The 6,701-nt window shown below is 40.7% G+C and overlaps 1 protein-coding gene across 3 annotated transcripts in view; it reads left to right on the top strand.

Annotated features, from left to right (window-relative positions):
• The first annotated feature begins 1,353 nt into the window (after positions 1-1,353).
• LOC108574046 overlaps positions 1,354-6,701 on the top strand; it is a 15,521-nt gene continuing 10,173 nt past the window's right edge. For 2 of the 3 annotated variants that reach the window (XM_017936553.1, XM_017936551.1), the window contains exon 1: positions 1,354-1,497. The gene's annotated coding sequence lies outside the window, so the exon portion shown is untranslated. Of the gene's footprint in view, positions 1,498-6,548; positions 6,590-6,701 lie in introns of those variants that run through there. The other variant, XM_017936552.1, reaches the window with a different exon arrangement.

Genomic DNA, 6,701 nt, shown 5'->3' with positions numbered 1-6,701 from the left:
AAATGACATAATTCTATTTCAATTTACCGATTAAAAGCTGCTGACATGTATATATTGCTCTCATCTGAGTCCTCTGATTACAAATTTCTCCATAAATTCTTAGAAACTGTTGCACATTTATTTCGTGATGTATTATGTCTAGCAGTAACATCGATAATCTAAGAAAAATCCATTTACTTTCTTCTGAGTCCTCTGATTACAAATTTCTCCATAAATTCTTACAAACTGTTACATATTTGCTTCATAATGCGCTTTGTCTAACAGTAATACCGATATCTAACAATCAGGTGATTCAGCCGATCAAGTAGACCTAAGAATATTATTTACTTCGTAACGTATCACGTCTAACATTAACGTCGATAATCAAAGAAAAATCCATTTACTCTCAACTGAGTCCTCTGATTACAAATTTCTCCATAAATTCCTACAAACTATTGTGCATTTATTTCATAATACAGCGGATTCCGGTTAATCGGGACACATTGAGGCCGGACTAATTTGTCCCAAAAAAGCGAATTTCAACAGGCAAAATCTGAACACCGTGAAAAACGAAGCTAAAAGTGTATGTAATATTCGGTCTTGAATACAAATATGTGTTTAAGCATGCAAACAAAGCTAACAATAATTAATAAAATAACATTGATAAGTAATGAAAAATAAGTAAATAAACACACATATTATCTAACGTATTTATATTCCGTTCTTCGGTATCTGGCCCAAATAAACGGCGTCCCAATTAACCGTAGTCCACTGTATATTCCGACAGTAAAAAATCAATTTGTCCATCTACCAATCAGGTGATTCAGCCAATCAATTACACCAAAGCACAGCAGAGTGTAGCTGAACGATAACGTTACATTTCCTTTCCAATCACTTTCCATCGATATCTAGATCTCGCCAATCGTGCAGCTCGAAGCAAAAATCCCCAAGTCTGTCGGGCAACAAGGACGCTAAGAAGGAAAGTGCAGCCCCCCTTCCAGTTAGCGAAATTATCGCCGGAGCCTATCGATGGTCACGATTGGTCGGTTCGAAGGGGACGATCGCAAACGATTCACCATTTTCAATACCGCCAGTGACGTGGTTCAGTTAGGGACGAGATACCTCGTGGTAGGGACCTGGAATCGGCTCCTAGAACCCTGTTCTAATCTCTTTCGACTGGCATATCGCGAGTGGAACCGCAGTAGTAGTACGCTCGACGTCAGCGTGGACGTTCGACGTTTCCTCCTCGAGTCTCTCACTTATCCGTCACAGGGTTTTTCGTCCTCTTCGCTAACATTTGTTAGACGTTTCTTCGGTTATTTCGATATTTCTTCGAGGGTTATTCGATTTTTTTTTTTTTTTGTTGGAAATTATTCGAGTGATCGTTGGAAGATTTCGCTTTGGGTGACTCGTTCAACTCGCCGCGTTTGCAACACGCGGAAGAAGTGCCCAGTGAGGTGATCCGTCGCGGAGGAACTTCCCGGAGGATTGGCTCCTTCGCTGCTTCTACGAGTTACAGGTAAGAGAGATTTTGATTTCAATTAGCAACGAGAATTAGTCAAATTCGAGGGAAATTTGAGACTTCAGCTTTTATAATTTGAGTGAAAAATATTTTTATACTACAATCATCGAAGAGAAATTTCTACCGCCATTTTTTTTTTTAATTTTCTCTTCTATTTAACCCTTTCGCTGCGGCAAATTTTAGTCCACAACGCAGATTCAGATACTCCATAACGATCGCAAAATTTTCTTCCGTATCATTTTAACATTTGTTTCATTTAATTAACGTGTAATAGTGGAGAGAATAAAATTAAAGCTTGAATTAACATGGAAGTGCGCCAACAGGCCCCAATAACACAACGCGAACAAATTTTCAATGCACCTATAACAGTGAAAGGGTTAAACTTACGAAGAGAAACAAAATATTTAAATTTGCCAGTGGTGTCTATGATAATCTTCTAGTTGAAAATGTGTGGATAAAAATGACAGAGGTTAACCGAACGTGTTCCGGGAGGGGGGATGCGGAGAAAGCGGGAGCAGCGTCGCATGGACGAAGAAAAATTCACGGCGCTCGGTAACCTTTCCGAGACGGTCGGGATATTTTTCTGACCCCAAACTGACAAGCTCGGCACGGAATGCCGCACACGAGGCCCGATTAAAAATGTGCTCGATAAGAACTCGTGGAAAAGTTCGTGTTCCTTAACCTCCTCCTCGCTGCATTTCTATTAAGTGGCGGCCGCGAGAACGCCACCGCGGAGGAGCGCTGATCCAATTTACTTTTCATTCAGCTCGAGACCAGCTGCAATTTGAAAATTCTTTCAACGAAGGTCTCTCTCCCTTGGCTTTCGAGTTCAATCAGCCCGCAATTTATTCTGTGTTTCGCCGTGTCGCCTCGCCTTCCCGTTCGGTGTTAGTTTCGAAAAAAAAGGGGGAAAAAAGAAAATAACTAGAAAGAAATTAACGCCAACGGTATTTTCGTGGAAAGAATAACCTTGCGGGAGATTGAAACGGGTTTTCAAATAGTACTCCCTCCGGTGATTAACCGTTGCAATTGAAAAGAGTTTATGGTTCTTCCAAGTCCTTTACGAAAGTCGTATTAGCGATTATGGTAGCAGGCGTAGAGATTGAATTGTAACATTTTTTGTATCTGTTGATATCTAGTAACATCTTATTCTTAATTATTAACTTTTTCTTCAGACTACATTAAAACTGTTGTTAAAATGTTAATTTTTTTATTTAAACTTTTTAGTATTTTTAACATATTAACGTAAAATAGTCGAGAGATATTTTCTGGTATCGATCAATTTTTTTTAGGTTAAATAAATCGAAAGTTTTTAGGTTAATTAAAATTAATCTATATTATGAATAAATCATAGATCAGTGCTAGCAAATATTGGTAATATTATTGATTGCCAGGGTTCGATATTTAGATTGCAGAATTTGTCAATGAATTTCCCGATATTTTCAAACCCTAGCCTCAACATTATCGTCAAACTGCATCGATCACGTGCACGCCGCTTTTAAAACTATCGAAAAATTCTTTCCGCGTATTGTACGAGTTTTGAGGTTAAGAAAATGGTTATTCCGCTCTTCTGTAGAATTTTTCTAAAAAGCTACATCATCGGAGAAAGATCTGATCGACGTATTATCGCGCGAGTCGGTTTCTTGCTGCGCGGTTGGTTGCACGCCTCGCTAATTGTTTATACTCGAATGGTCGTCCGATATAATTGCATCGCGACGCGACGTATTTTTAATGGTTCGTGGGCGCGTGTATAAATAGTATACCGTGCCGATAACCCGTCCTCTCTTTTTCCTTCTCTCTCTCTCTTACTCTCGCTCTCGTTTACTCCGCGCGATCGAACGTCTTGTCCGCGTTCTGGTCGCACTCCCGTGACCCTAGTACTATTTACTCTCTCTCGTTGTTATTACTATTGCATTCACTACCGATCTCGTTGCTATTACCGGGTTGTTCGCTTTCGATCGTTTTACACTCGTCTCTTTCACGTTCACTTTCGTTATACATCCTCCACGATTGTCGTTACGTTCTTATTTCCGATTAACTCGACCGTAATTAAACGAACGTCGATTTTGTTTCGTGGTGCTTGATGAATTTTTCGAAAAGGGCAGTCGTTCTGTTATATTTTGAGGTTAGACTAATGTTTTCGGGCAAGAACGTAGTTTACGGGTATTTTTCAACGTTTAAGATTGTATATTAGAATGTGAATTTGAGGGAAAAAGTAAATGCAAAACAATTTACGACATTTTCTCCCTTAGCTTTTCCAACTTCATAACCTAACCTACCTACCTGTGACTTTCTTTACCTGCCTTCTCCATGCTTTAAACATTTAGTACCTGTCTTGAAATCTTCCTGCTTCTAAAATTGAAGACTACACGTCGTTAAACACAAATAACCATCAATTCTACCAGCAGAAAGAAACAATACAACGATCAATCTAACCTCCACACTGCATTCCTTCACCTAAGAACGATTAATCACAACAGATGGTATTCTGAATCGTACAGATTCACGTTGTCAACGACTGCATCCAGGCACCGTGCACGAAGCTGCCAATAAACGGTGTCCACGTTATTAACGCAATTAGAATAATCGATCGTCTGGCAGAGTACGGCCGATATCGTCGTGTAATGCCATTATTACGACGACAGGGTGGCAATGATGTAAGGTGACGTGCGGCAATCTGTCGAGCGAGACGAGGATAGAGAAATAGAGAGGGGAAGGGAGAGAGAGAGACAGACGTTTCACCAACGTGAAATCAGCTACGCATTGCCGTGCACACCGGGTTTGACATACCGACGACAGAGGGTGGGCGCGATTAAACGATGACGATTCCTAGCAAACAGCCGCAGTTAAACACCTGACGAGATTTCGAGGGACCTGATTTAAGGAGAATACGACGTTGGAATATTGTTCTATGTGAGGCTCTTCAAGCGAGATAAAGCGACCGGGAAACCGTTGACACGCTTTGATGAATCGCTTCGCGCGAGGTATTTGGCCTCGAACGAAGATTTCGTGTGCTTGTATCTTTATCGTTCCTTCGCAAGATCTTCGCTGCTGAAAGTTTATCTATTTACGGGACTTGTGACGTAGGTGAACGATATTTTTATTAGAACAGGGGTTGACGTGTACAAATAAATCGTAGAATATTAGCAACTTCGTTGAAAAATTATTCCTTCGAACGTTGAGGTTAATTTTACGTAGAATTGAGATTTTCACGGTCTGCATTTAAACTATGTCCAATTGTTCTTGTGTTTTACGAGTGTACGACTACATACGAGTATTGAAAAACAAGATTTAATATGTTGAAATAATTGTTCACAGAAAATCTAATAGAATCTGATCTCGTATTCTGTGCTACCTTGTGATTCAAACAATTTGGTATCTAACCTATTTTCCTGAATACCTTTCGACATAACCTAACCTCAAAGGGACCAAAGAGTAATTAAACACGACAGAAAACGTTTCTCGAGTAACATTTCTAAGAAGCCCATTAACCCAATTTCCATTTCGCCAGTTTTCTACCACCTTGAAGTTACGAGGTTCGTTTCATTCGTCGTTTCCAACAGGCGTCCAGCGCAATTCACCTAAAATCTGTTCGCTGTTTATTGACTCCGATCTGGGACGCGACGATCACGACGACGATTCCAAGTCCGAGTCCGCATTTCTGCGGTCGCCGATAACGACGAACCGTTTGTATCTAAACTCGTACACGCCTATTAATACGAATCTCCTTTTTATCGTCGCCCGCTCTTTCGCTTCCTCCTCGAGTTCGTCGCGCAGGGATCGCGCGTAAACACGAGCTTGTTATTCGAGGAATATCCCCGTTATGATAGAACGTGTCAGGTCGTTCTCGCGAGTCTTTGCCGCCGATTTTTGCGTCTTGCCAACGACTTCGTCCCGAGTCTCGTTTGTCGCTCGGTAATTGATACTGGAAAAAAAATCCAGCCACTGGATCCAATCATTTCTAACTCGAGTGAATTTTACTTTTCGGGTTAAAGATTATCGACGAACAACGTTTTACGTGTTGACTACTTTTGGCTTTGATTTTTGACACGGGAAAATACAAATCGTCGCCTAGCCGATCGGAAAATACAGCTCACGAATGAAGACAGATTAATATTGATGTATCGATACCTGTTACCATGACAACATTTCTTACCTCGCTGCGCAGCTGAATGCGCAGTGACGCTCACTTACACTTTTCACTCTTTAGATTTTAAATTAACCTATATATCAAAATTTTGTAACTAAACTTCTTTTTTTCTTGTTCTTTTTTTTTAAGATACTGAGTCTCAAATAGAGATTAAGGAAAACTTGTTGGGGTTTCAAAGGGTTAATACTCCCATTTGCAGTGTTTTTTAGAAATTGGAGACTTTTATCACACAAACTTTTGCCTCATATTTCCACAAATTCTTCGTATGAAAAAAAAAAATTCTTTTTCGGCGTTTCGTTACTTTTTAACATTCTCCAAAATTGTGACGTTTCAACCGTTAAAGAATCGAAATTCAAACGCTCCTCCTTCACGTTCCTCAGCCTCTATTTTCGAGAAAGCGACGCGAGCACGTTGTTGGCATGCTGTCGTAACCGGAAATGGGGATTGTTCCTCTCGGTTCGCTGGTAAACAGAATCCTTATGTCATCTACAACTGGTCAGCGTGATAATGACACGGTTAGCGTGTTCCCCCCGTCACGTGTCCGCTTTTCTCCTTTCTCACGTGTAAATTATTTTCACGCTGTGACCCGTGGTCGAAGCGTCGTCGATTGTCGGTCAGCGGGATTTTTCGACGCGGAATAAAGTGTCCTTCGACGCTGTCATAAATCGCGTCGGATTTTCTTCCACGCGTTCAGAATCACGAAGATCACCGGTGTAAAATATCGAAAGCCGCGAAACTCGACCATCTCGCAGATATGTTTCTGTTAGCGATCCTCGTTGCATCCACGAATCTATCGTGTTGGAATGGCAAACGGGGGAAAAGTGCCGGTTGAACGATTTCCGTCGGAGATTCGATCCTTTCTTTTTCCACCAAATTCTGCTCGAAATTGCTTTCAAAGGGAAAAATCCAATCTTACCGAAACAGTTGTGATTCGTCAGGTATTTCTTCTGTTTTCTTTTCGAAAATATCAACTTTTTGCTTGCTTTCGTAGTTCTTTTTTTTATCGTAGTCTTCAAAGGGTCGAAGCGTCGTTAAATTCTGGTAAACCTT

The sequence above is a fragment of the Habropoda laboriosa genome, unplaced genomic scaffold (genome assembly GCF_001263275.1).
Source record: "Habropoda laboriosa isolate 0110345459 unplaced genomic scaffold, ASM126327v1 scaffold145, whole genome shotgun sequence".
Classification (NCBI taxonomy): domain Eukaryota; kingdom Metazoa; phylum Arthropoda; class Insecta; order Hymenoptera; family Apidae; genus Habropoda; species Habropoda laboriosa.
Note: the sequence above shows the minus strand (reverse complement) of the source record. Positions and strands in the feature narration are given on the sequence as shown.